Source organism: Tachyglossus aculeatus, chromosome 13 (assembly GCF_015852505.1).
Source record: "Tachyglossus aculeatus isolate mTacAcu1 chromosome 13, mTacAcu1.pri, whole genome shotgun sequence".
NCBI classification, from domain to species: Eukaryota; Metazoa; Chordata; class Mammalia; order Monotremata; family Tachyglossidae; genus Tachyglossus; species Tachyglossus aculeatus.
In genome coordinates, this window is record NC_052078.1 from 19,799,781 (window position 1) to 19,813,125 (window position 13,345).

At 43.0% G+C, this 13,345-nt stretch overlaps 1 protein-coding gene across 2 annotated transcripts in view; it reads left to right on the forward strand.

Annotated features, from left to right (window-relative positions):
* Positions 1-13,345, forward strand: part of ARHGAP21 (Rho GTPase activating protein 21) — a 152,290-nt gene that overhangs the window by 708 nt on the left and 138,237 nt on the right. The gene's annotated exons all lie outside the window — the stretch shown is intronic.

Sequence of the window (13,345 nt, forward strand, 5' to 3'; positions counted from 1 at the left end):
GTTTGTACATCTTTATTACTCTATTTATTTTGTTAGTATGTTTGGTTTTGTTCTCTGGCCCCCCTTTTTAGACTGTGAGCCCACTGTTGGGTAGGGACTGTCTCTATATGTTGCCATCTTGTTATATGTTTGTACATCTTTATTACTCTATTTATTTTACTTGTACATATCTATTCTATTTATTTTATTTCGTCAGTATGTTTGGTTTTGTTCTCTGGCCCCCCACTTTTAGACTGTGAGCCCACTGTTGGGTAGGGACTGTCTCTATATGTTGCCATCCTGTATATATGTTTGTACATATTTATTACTCTATTTGTTTTACTTGCATATATCTATTCTATTTATTTTATTTTGTCAGTATGTTTGGTTTTGTTCTCTGGCTCCCCCTTTTAGACTGTGAGCCCACTGTTGGGTAGGGACTGTCTTTATATGTTGCCATCCTGTATATATGTATATATGTCTGTCCATATTTATTACTCTTTATTTGTTTTACTTGTACATATCTATTCTATTTCTTTTATTTTGTCAGCATGTTTGGTTTTGGTCTCTGGCTCCCCCTTTTAGACTGTGAGCCCACTGTTGGGTAGGGACTGTCTCTATATGTTGCCATCCTGTATATATGTTTGTACATATTTGTTATTCTATTTATTTTACTTGTACATATCTATTCTATTTTATTTTGTCAGTATGTTTACTTTTGTTCTCTGGCTCCCCCCTTTTAGACTGAGAGCCCACTGTTGGGTAGGGACTGTCTCTATATGTTGCCATCCTGTATATATGTTTGTACATATTACTCTATTTTACTTGTACATATCTATTCTATTTATTTTATTTTGTTAGTATGGTTTTGTTCTCTGGCTCCCCCTTTTAGACTGTGAGCCCGCCGTTGGGTAGGGACTGCCTCTATATGTTGCCATCTTGTACTTCCCAAGCGCTTAGTCCAGGGCTCTGCACACAGTAAGCGCTCAATAAATACGATTGATTGATTGATTTGCCCGCGGGTCGGCGGCCCGTGGCCCGGATTCCTATCGGCCCCGGGGGCGTTGCGAAGTTTTCCCCGAGTGTGTCGGCTTTACGAGGTCCGGGCTGGAAAAATGCCTTCCCCCTGCTTGTCCCGACTGGCCGCCTTTGACAGGCCCAACCGGCAGCCTTCCCGGCCGCTTTATTAATAGCATTCCGCCTCTCCATAAATCCCCCGCTTTTACAGCACAACACCCCACACAGCGGCACCGACGCCCTTTCCCCCCACCATTCCAGCCCCCGAGTAACATTTTTCAAGCCCCACCGAATCTCCATTAAGCACCATTGCAACTCCAACGGCGAACAGTGATTTTTTTTCTCCCCCTTTCCGCCCCCCCTCCCTCGATTCTAGACTGTGAGCCCTCTGTTGGGTAGGGACCGTCTCAATGTGTTGCCAACTTGTACTTCCCAAGCGCTTAGTACAGTGCTCCGCACACAATCAATCAATTCTATTTATTGAGCGCTTAACTGTGTGTAGAGCACTGGACTAAGCGCTTGGGAAGTCCAAGTTGGCAACATATACAGTCCCTACCCAACAGTGGGCTCACAGTCTAGAAGGGGGAGACAGAGAACAAGACCAAACAAACATAAATACAATTGATTGATTGATTCCCTGTTAATCTTATTCCCTTAATGGAGGAATCTGTTTTACTTTGTTCCTAGGGGTTGACTGACATCAGCCCTGAGCGTTGTTATCCGGCAGGCTCACTTTCTCAGCCACACCTAAACATGGTTACTGTAAAAGTTAAAGGTTTACCATGAGCACAGAAGTGCCGTAATTCCGAGTTAGTCACCGTGTTCCCTTGCCTTCCTTTGGGTTTTTGACAACTGTTTTTGTTTTTTTTTGTCCTTGGACGTCCTGACTGGGAAAATGAGTAGAACTGTCGAGTGACGGGCTGTTTTACAGAGACATGGGCTGGGGAGTGATGAAAAATCCCACTTGGAGGTATTTGAACGAAAGTGAGTTCCCTTAGGGTCGGTCATCTGACAGGAATTCACTTCTTTTAGTTTAATTTCCAAAGGGAAGGGATCGATCCAGGAAAGGGCAAGGGGCTTATTTTTGGAATACACTCAGACGATCCTGCAAGTTAAAATTCTTAGTGAGGCCAATTCCCCGATTCAAGTTACCGTACAGTGGCTTGCTTGTAAGCAACACCTGCAGACACCTGCCTGCAGGTACAAGAATGGCTAAGTACAGTAGCACCATAATCCACTGATCTTTGACATGGTAAACCATAATAACTCCTTCTGGAATTCATATAACAGTTTATGCGAAGGCCTACTAGGTATTTGCTTCATCTGTATTGTAGTCACAGAATAGTGGGTAGTCCAGTGTGGCTTGAAGACCCCTTTAATAAGCATGTTATTGGCATTATCATTTGTAACTGAAAAAATTTGTGGCCACCCACCCTCCCTTCCCCCCAACCTCCCATAAGAATTTCTAAGGCATACTCCTAAAAGATTAGAAGTTTCAGCAACATTAATTTTGTTGAGCTATAGAGAGGAGTTTTTTTCTTATTCATAAGCCTTTGTTGACTTTATTAGGGAAGCTAATCTTGGGTTTGGGTCTAGCGTTTGGTGAATCAGTTGGTGTCTTCTAGAAGAGGTGTAAAGCCATGCCGGTAGTTTCTCTCTAGAAAGATCTGCTACAGAGTAATAGATTTTCAAAAATGAGATTAACCCCAATAATGCATTGTTTTTTTGCTTTGTTTTTGTGTTTAAACATGCTAACTGGACCTCCTGTGTTGGGTACATGAGGGTACCCGAAGGAAGTGTTTTTGTGGTTTCTGGAAATATCTTAATATCCAGAAGAAACATTTTGAAACCTGAAGAAAGATACCATACTCCTCCTACTGGGATGTGTGTTTGTTAGCATTTCCTGGGGGTACTAAATGCAGGATAATCCCAGCATTCTTATCAATGTCATACGCATATGGTTTTTTAATAGTTCATAAAAATGAGACCACCTAACTGGTTCAATCAAGTACAAGTCCTTTTGTTAGTGAAGTGAAGTTCACAGTATCTGATATGCTGTTTATCTCAGGAAGTAATCATTTTAAAGAGTGGTATCATACTCATATTGCTAGGTGTGTTTTTCATTTTTTAGCTAAGCACTATATATGGGTGTGTCTACTCTAGTTTATAATCAGGTATGTACATAGAGCTGGAAACAAATACTTTTATTATAGAAAATCAGCTGAATAGGGGATGGTGTCACTGTGTAATTAATAATGCCTTTGCTTTGTGCTTATCAGATGTATGATATTCTTCTGCATTGCGTTCTGTAAATAACACCTATTACTACACACTGAACTGAACTCTGCAGCCAAAAGTTGGATAACTTATGTGAGCGTCAAAAAGTGGTTGGGTTCGCATAGACTGTGGGTTCATTTTGTCTCCGAAGGTGAGGCGTGTGAGTGTAAAAGTTAGGTAGTGTGGGGACGACATTAAGAACCAACTTGTTCTGTGGTTGAACCACGGCCGGTGGAGTCCTCATAAAATTGTCCCGGTTTGTTTGGAAAATGCTCCCATCCTATAGTTGCTGAGAACGTAAACACTTTACCAAGCCAGGCCAGTGGGCCCGCTCATCTTAGGAGTCTGTCTCCAACGGTGGAATCAAAGGATATGTGACCTCCTTGACACCCATCTTCCCGATTACCTTCTAATAACCCTCTAGTAACCTGTCAATCAATCAGTCATATTTATTGAGTGCCTACTGTGCGCAGAGCACTGTACCAAGCTGGGGAGAGTACAGTGTAACAGAGTGGGTTAGACACGGTCCCCGCCTGCCAAGGAGCTATCTTAGACATCTCTGCCCTGAGCCTATTAAAACTCCTTGGTTGAAAGCAAAAGCTAATGCTGACATGTTTAATTTTCCCCGTTAATAGCCCATTATAGACTTTTTGTCCATGACTCTATCCAAACGCTTCTTAGTTAGATCTGTTGATATTTTCTGCCTCCACAATTTCCTGTGGTAATGAATTCAATATGCTGGCCACCTACTGTGTGAAGAAGTGTTTCCTTTTGCAACCACCTTGAGCTGGAGCAAAGCATCCTGTGCACTGGAAAGCATATAGAAGAGTGAGAGTTGTGAGAGAGACAGAGAGTGTAGCTTAATTGTTGGTGTGAAGAAAAAATGCGGAAATGTCTTGGATTTTTAAACGTTGCTATTTGCATGTGGTCGAATAGTTAATACAGTTGTGAGTGGGGTGACGATTACAATTTTTGCTGCTCTTTGGCTCTCTGTAGTAGGTCACTCATTAGAAAGTAAGCTTACATTCCATTAGCATTTGGGACCACAGTTGTAATTATTTGCTCTCAAGAAGATGATGATGGACTTAGATTTCATTACTTATTTTTCTCTGTGAAAAGTCAAGCATCAAGTTGCTTAGGAATGTAGAATGTTTCCTGGATTTTTAGGGCAGTCTCATTGTGCAGAGTCCGTAAATGAAAAACGTTTCTCTCCAAATGGGTAGCTGCGAGCTATAGACTATGGGGATGAACTCTCTCTCAGTCCTGGTCTCCCAGTCATTTTCAGCCTGTTGTTTAGTTCTGGTATTTGTTAATCCAGCTGAAAACAATTTAACTATAAAATCTCCAGCACAATTATTTGATATATAAAGTTCTGTGTAGCACTAGACACGTTATCCACATGCCTGATAAGAGAAAATCCAAGTTTGGGAAGTTATTAAGTATCTGTTTTCACCTGTGCTTTTGAACATTTCTATTTATCAGTGGTTTCTAATTTACCATTAAAGTTGTGGGCCCTTCCATCTTCATGAAGCCTCATTGAGTATGTTGGGCTGTGAGCTATTTAAGACAAGAAGCTGACATAGCAACAGCACTGGATTTCTCAAAGAGTTTCAAGGCATCAAAATCAGACTTATTTGCATTTGTAAATAATCCTTATTTACACTCATCTTTCCAAGAATAGGCACCTTCCCTGCCCACTCAGGCAGTACCAGTATGGGATAGTAGTAGTTTTTATAAGTGCTTCTTATATATAGGGCACTGTATTAAGCGCTGGGAAACATCACCCCACTACCCTTTTGCACGTATCTTTACATTATATATTATAAATGACATATTAATAGCCAACTCCCTCTCTACACTGTAAACTCATTATGGGCAGAAAACGTGTCTGCTAATTCTGTTTCATTGTACTCTCCCAACTGCTTAGTGCAGTGCTCTATGAATAGAGAGTGCACAATATATACCAGTGATTGGCTGGTTATGCATTTGGGAGATAGACATGGTCCCACCCCGTCTGGGGGTTCACAGTCTAAAAATAACAAAATAACGAGAAGCACTATGGCCTAGTGGATAGCAGTATGGCCTTCTGGCTTGGGAGTAAGAAGATCATGGGTTCTAATGCCGGCTCTGCCACTTGTCTGCTGGGTGATGTTGGGCAAGTCACGTCATTTCTCTGTGCCTCAGTTACCTCATTTGTAAAATGGGGATTAGGACTGTGAACCTCACGGGGGATAAGGGACTCTGTCCAACCTGATTACCTTGTATCCACCCCAGTGCGTAGAACAGTGCCTGGCACATAGTAAGTGCTTAGTAAATGCCATCATTATTATTATTGTTATTAAATAAGAGGGAGCGGAGACTGGTGACAGACACATAAAGAGAGATGAAATAAAACTGAGTGATGGGGTGTGATCTGCAATAGCTGTGGGACTGAGGGTCAGTAAGAATTCATGAAAGCAAGTAGGGATGGTAGGGCTGTTGTAGAATGTCGTACTCCGCCAGGCTAAGTCCCAGTGCTGGTGCCCAGGAGAAACTGGAAAAGATTAATATATCCCATTTCCAACCCCCGTCCAGTAAACCTCCTTATCTCAAAGCAGCGTGTACACATTTTCGGTCCCATATGTTGTCATGTACAGTGGCCAGAGCACATGCCATCACTCTGCTTAATTTCGGGTGTGGATTCACACTTTGTTGGACGACATGCACTTCAGCAGGAATGAAAAATGAAGTCGTGACGCACGGTATGAGGTTGGGGTAGCAATTACCATGCGAGCATCTGCACAAGGCTCTAGCTTTAAGTCTGACGTGTTTGAGGTAAAATCCCAACCCGAATGTGGCAGGCGCCACTGCTGAAGAGGCACCCTCAAGCAGCTGGTTAACACCTCTTCCCCCCAAAAGTTCCCTATAAGGTACTAAAGTTGTCCCTGCTGTCGCTTTACAAAGAAAAAAAACCAAGACGAGTGAAGCACATGGTCTCATCTGTGTCACTCTTTGACTAGCTCCACTAGGTCAAACTTCAAGTGGATGATGCTTAAGCGCTCACCATATTGTGGACTTTGGGTCTGATTTGGAGACAATTTTTTCCATAACATGTAAAGGAAAAAAATGGGGGTCCAGTGGGGTTTGCTGCTGTTGTTCTTCCATTGGCCCTCCTACCCCTGGCTCTGGTTAGCTAATTGTCCCTGGAAGCCAGACCAGATATTTTTCAGAGGGAGGGGGTTCTCCCTTTTTTATTTTTCAAAGGGCGGTGTGGGTGGGAGTTTCGCTTTACCTGGACTCATCGCTCAAGCGCTTAGAACAGTGCTTTGCACGCAGTAAGCACTCAATAAATATGATTGCCTGAATGAATGAATGGACTCCTGGCTGGCCAGCCTGCCCTGTTGATGTCAGTGCCATCTCATGTAGAGCGCCGTATTCATTCATTCGGTCGTATTTATTGAGCGCTTACTGTGGGCAGGGCTCTTGGCCCCTTCCTTCGTTACAGCCTGGGATGCAGAGGTCACAAGAAGTGGATGATGCTAAAAATGGAGTTTTGAGGAAGAGAGCTTAATGCTTAGAACCAAGGTTATCGGATAGTCTGGTGCTCACTAATTGCCGGTGGCTCTAAAGTACTGTATGTATGAGTGTGGGGAAATACTGCCAGAATTTAATGTTTGGCAGGGATGCAGGGCTATGTGGAAGAGAGAAAGCTTCGCCGAAGAATGTTAGGTTACTCAAGGGACATGCCAACATTCTAGCTCCACAAAGTGACACTTGTTTCACAAACTGAACTAACCTGCTAGATCAAAAGGGACATTGCCCGTACTTCCAGATCAGGATGATGCACAGCATGTTCACATGAAACAAATTGGACCGTTTGAAGTCACACTTACAGGCTGTATTTTAGGCTGTCATTTAAATTTGCCTTTTAGGTTAATTCTGGAGTAATATGAGGAAGTTTAATGTCTGCCGGTGCTGGACTTGTTTCTTTTTTTTATGGTATTTAAGTGCTTATTATGTGCCCGTCACTGTACTAAGCGCTGGGGTAGACACAGGCTTATCAGGTTGGACACAGCCCCTGTCCCACGTGGGGCTCGCATTTTACAGATGAGTAATTGAGGCACAGAGAAGTGAAGTGACTCACCCAAAGTCGTGTGCCGGAGTCTGGATTAGAACCCAGGTCCTTCCGACTTCCAGGCCCGTGCTCTATCCACTAGGCCAAGCTGCTTTTGAACTTTGAACATCTATCAAATATGAATTAACTTAAAAAGAAGAAACGTTGATCAAAATCGCAGACCTCTGGTGAATACTTCCCCAGGCAGTCGGTTTCTGTCCCCAGTCTTATTTGGCTGACTTCCATCAGTTGACACATTAGACCAGCTCATTACATCTTCCAAATTTCCTTTACGATTTTCTGCAAAATTGTTAGAAATTAGAAGTCTAGTGACCAGAATCAGTGATTTTTTGGCTGGAGAATACTTGGAGGCTTTCCCACTCTGTTCCCTCCATGTTTTCTCAAGTTAAATATTTAGGCCTCACATTCCCTGGTTTCCTCTGGTCACACTGCAGTGATCTTTGGAATCTGTTCTGAAAGTCAGTAGGCAATTTTAGGGAGCTTTTGGAGATGATTCTAGCCAAGGACGTAAGAAAATAGTTGTGACCCTGCATAATACAGTCAGTTCTTTCATAATGTTGATGGGAGGTTTTGTTCCTGACAAACCTTGTCTTCAATGAGACTCCTGTTATAATACACAAGCCTCCACATACCTACTGTAGACTGTAAGCTCATTGTGGGTGGGGAATGTGTCTGTTTATTGTTGTATTGGACTCTCCCATGCACTTATTACACTGCTCTGCGCACAGTAAGGACTCAATACATGTGATTGAATGAATGAATGAATGCCCCAAATTATTTCTTCCAACATTACATTGCACTGAATCTGTACAGAAGCGGGTTGTGGGAAGGATTTTCATGAATTTCTTTGCAGCATTCTATCCCAAATGTACAATGAAAACACACCCTATAAAATTGACCATACTGTACCATTTAATATTTTAGTGTAGAGGTATATTTAGTGTGTGCAATTTGAAGAAACATAGTTGAAATCATAATGGAGTTCAGAAGGAAAGTTGTGGATTTGCAGGTCCCGGTTTCAGTTTGTTGTCAAGCTACTTAGCTTTTCCTATATTGTTAGATGGCAGTAGGTTAGCACCTTTCATTAGCAGTTCACCAGGTCTGGATCTGGGCATATTGAACTTGACCATGAATGTACAGACACACTTCTAAGCTTGATCTTCGATCCTAGGAGCTTCACTTTTGATTCCACTGCTTCAGTTTGGGTATGAGCCCAAGATTTGGAGCACAGGAGACTTCCACTGCACATCTGGAAGCTTCCCAGGCCCCACGATTGTCCCTTTGTGTACTGGTTGGAAGAAGGTACTGCCAAAATGATCTTACTACATGTAGCCCCAACGTTCAACGAGGCGCTTAGTATTTAAAATAGTAAGCCCTTTCCTCCTAGTTCCCAAATTACCCCCGAGACAGGGTTAGTCGTCTTCGGCAGCCGCCCTCTCTTGGGGACACCCCAGGGCCATTATGTAACTGCTTAGCCCCCCCCACCTGCCCAAGTGAGATCGAGTAGGTTTTAAATGCACCTGTGGCAACTTTTTAGGGACTTGGGCACTGGGAGAATTTGGCTTACATTTCACATCATAAGCCCTGATGCTTCTAGCCGGAGCAAGAAACAGGGAGAAGCCGACGAGTGTTATTAGCAGGGCCAGAGTTAGGGGTTGCCGGGGACCACCCCTCTCCCCCAATCGGAATCCCGCTTTGTCTGGACACAGTAAATGCTCAATAAATACCATTGATTGATTGATCAGTCAATCTCCAAGCCTCCTCATCTGAGGAATGGTAGACAGAGAAAGCCCTGTAGTGTTCCAGGGGCAGGTGACCTTGGTATTGCTAGGGAGAATTGCCTGTGACAGGAAGGAGAGAAGAAAGCATGTGGAATAATAGTAATGGTATTTAAGTGCTTACTATGTGCCAAGCACTGTGAAAAAGGAAGTTGTGGCATTTGTCATTGCAGCCTTTGGCTCCCACCTTCAGGATGACACCCTCCCTGCCCTCGCGGGCCCCTCCCTCACATCAATGATTTCCCATGGCTTCTCCAGGTATTTGCCCAAGGACTCTGATTTAACAAGTTGTCTGGGACCCCTGCCCATTCTGCCACCCATGTAGGAAACAGTCAGGTGTGTATTGTTTGAGGAGGGAGGAGCTGTGCTCCAGGAATGGGAAGGAGGACCCAGGCCTAAGCTGGGATCTTGGCTGAACACAACTCTGTATATTTGGTTCTCTCCAGGAGGTAAATAAGAGATAGAAATGTTTGAGCTGAAATTAATTTTCCTGCTTTAGGAATGGTATTTTGGGTTTTTTTTTCAGTTGCTGAAAGAACAGCCTAATGGAAGTGTGTTACAAGCAGCTTCTTGATTGTTGGGTGGTTTTGGTTTTTGGGTTTTTTTTTTTTTTTTTTGCATTCAATTTCAGTTTTTTGTTACCTAATTTATATTCCCTCTGGTGGCCCAGGGTTGTTTATTTTCGGTTTTGTTTTTTGGGTTTTTTTTTTTTGGTATTTAAAATTGTTCCAGTCTCCCCATTTCCCACCTGATTTCTGTTGACTTTCTCACCACCTGCCAGCCCTTTCTTCTTTCCCTTTATTCCCTCTATTCGCTCTTCCTAATTGCCATAGTCATTGCATCACCCTCCTCCCCCAGCTTCATTTTCTGATCCCAGAAACACACCCCTACATAAACTATGACAGATAGTTTGGGGGCCCCGGGCATGCACTTGGTTACAACTTTATGGAAGATCATTTTGAAGGTTACACCTATGATTAAGTTCAGTGGAAATGTCTCTAGGGTATAATTCTGAAGCATTTTTAAAAACATGAATAAATCTTTTTTTTCCCTTCCCAGCCTTTTGGTATCTTGTTTATAAGAAAATGTCATTAGCTTGGTTAGTAAGAGTCCAGAAGTATGCAAGAGTGATAATGCAGGCTTCTTAGAATGGAAACATTTGTTGTCCTCTTCTTTATCTACCTTTTCACTCCATTCCAAGAGGCTTTAGTTCCAAAAATAACTGGTCTGCATTAGCTTTGATGGATAGTGTGAAAGACTTTGTATCTGCATTTATTTAAGCTGGGAATTGAGTAAACAGGTTTTCTTTTTTGTTGTTGTTGTTGTAGTGAATTTTATTTTTCGTTACCAAAGTTAGTGGTATATTTGAATATTGTATACTGGGAACATTGTTTAGGGAGACCACAATTTTATGTCTTGCGTTCAGGCTTAAAGATACCCACGAATCTTGGCTTGTTCTATGCCGTCAAGAAATGTAGCAGATACTGTCATATTTCACATGGGTTCTTTTACTTAAATTTACACTTAGTTTTTTTGAATTACAGTTCGTTCTCCCACAGCATCTGTTTTCAGCAGCTTTTGGGGAACGGGGGAATGTTCTTCTGACAACATGCATCTGGTCTGGGTAGAAGGTGAGAAGCAGCATGGCCGAGTGGATAGAGCACGGGTTTGGGAGGCTGAGGACCTGGGTTCTAATCCTGGCTCTGCCACATGCTTGCTGAGTGACCTTGGGCAAGTCACATAACTTCTCTGTGCCTCAGTTCACCTGTTCTCCCTCCTGCTTAGACTGCAAGCCTAATGCGGGAAAGGGATTGTGTCCAACCAATTAACTTGTATCTTCCCCAATGGTTAGAACAGTGCTTGACATCTAGTAAGCACTTAACAAATACCATATATTTATATATGTGATGTACTACATATATATGTACATATATACATATATATATATATATATGTATATGTATAAATATACCTCAGCACTTAGCACAGTGTCTGGCGCATAGTAAGTGCTTGACAAGTACCTTAACAAAAAGAAGATGACTATGAATTCCAGTGTATATATGTATATATATATATATGTATACACACGTGATGCGATGCTGGAAGAAATTTGTGTTTGGTGCATGCTGGCAGCATTGGTCAGGGTGAGAGAGAGCATGTCCACTCGAGCTCTTCTTGACCTGCATTTGGGCAAGAACAAACACCCCTATGTCATATGGGAACTGACTGCATGTCGAGTTTGTCAACCACAGCTCATGAAACTCACATAGTCACTGATGGAGTTGCCATCCCAGTCCGTGATGGGAGCACAAAGACCCCCCCACTCCTTGTTGGAAGGGAAAGTACACCCCGTTCTTCAGTCAGTTGTATTTATTGAGTGCTTACTGTGTGCAGAGCACTATACCAAGGGCTTGGGAAAGTGCAGTACGACAATAAACAGACACATTCCCTGCCCCCAACGAGTCTAGAGAACACTCCATTCTGCTGAAGCGCATGTTTTCTGCTAAGGTCTTGGTTAGAATTTGGGAAAGTTTTTCTGGCACCATGAGCCTGCTGGCTCTCTGTGCGCTGTGTTATCCAAAGAAGCTGCTTCTATACAGAAGAGTGGGCACACATTTTGCTTCATGGGAGATCTTGCAAGACTACAACTCTCATGTTCCTGGAGAACTGTATGTAGTGGAGGCAGCTGCTGTCCTGGGCTGACTCCTACGGTTATAGTGCTCCTCTGGGCTCTATTGGTTTCTTTGGTGTTGCGCTTTTGAGTGCAGTTTACAAACTGAAAATCCAGGTAGACAAAACTGATGAGCAATCTCGGCCCGCTGCTTAGAACCAGCGGATGGTGTTTCTGCCCAGCAGAAGGTGATGCAATTGCTGTTGGGCTCTTCCCCAAAAGAAAGTCTTTCCCTCTAGCAAAAGCAAAATCTTCCTCTATCTGGGCCTGCTCCGTCACTCCCTACACCAGCCTGAGAATTGGTGAATTCTCCGTTGTTTTTCTGGTCCCCATGGGACATTTGTCCGTGTGTCACTGAGCTGGCTTTCGTAGATTAATTTTATTTAATGGCATTTGTTAAGCGCTTACTATGTGCAAGCACTGTTCTAAGCGCTGGGTGTCATTCCTCTGAGGAATGTAGAAGGACGGGGCAGGAGGTGGGGCTCCTGAGGGCTGACTCACTGGACTCATGGGTTTGTATACCTGGTGGTTGGGAGTAATTTAGGGCTCATGTTTACCTCAAGTTCCAAGCATTGGAAGCTCAAAACGTTGTAAAAGATTTTAAGGCAAAGAACTAATTCTACTAGATTTCCTACTTAGACTGTGAGCAGGACAGGGACTGTGTCTGACCCTAATTAACTCATATCTGCCCCAGTACTTAGAACAGTGTTTGACACACGGTAAGACAAATATCATTAAACAAAATGTGAAACATTGAATGCATCAAGGAAGGTTTTTCAGCCATGTTTGAAATGTGCAGTTCAGTAATACTTGGAATTTGTAGTCATCTTCTTTTTTTAAGGTACTTGTCAAGCACTTACTATGTGCCAGACACTGTGCTAAGTGCTGAGGTAGATAGTTACAAGCTAATCAGGTTGGACATAGTCCCTGCCCAAATAGGCCTCACAGTGAGGCAACTGAGGCCCAGAGAAGTGAAGTAACTTGCTAGAGATCACACAGCAGACTAGTGGCAGGGCCGGGATTAGAACCCAGGCCCTCAGACTCCCAGGCCTGGGCTCTTTACCCGAGGTCATTCTGCTTGCAGTGTTTATTCATGAATTTGTGGCTTTGCTCCTTCGCGCAATCAGTTTTGTGATTTGCAGACTCTTCATCTCTAAAGTTAAAAACTGCACCACATGAGCTCCCCCAACCAATGGGTTAAAGAACTGGTACTGCTTGGCTTCCAGTCAGTGTGGGAATATAGAACTGTTGATCCCATTTACCAAGATTATTGCTGGCTTACTGGAACAAGTATTAAGCATATTCCTTCTTGATATCTTTCCGTGGTATCAAACCTCGGAAACAGGCGTGCTCTGTTCCTCTGTCTTGATTCTGCTTCGGTACTTTTTACTTGTTGCTTTACAAAATGGCATCAGTTTCCTATTTGTTTTGTTTTGGAGTCTACCTAGAGGTCATGTCTGCATTGGGCAGGGTAGAAGGAACTTTTGAATGAAAAATTCCCCTTTTGGA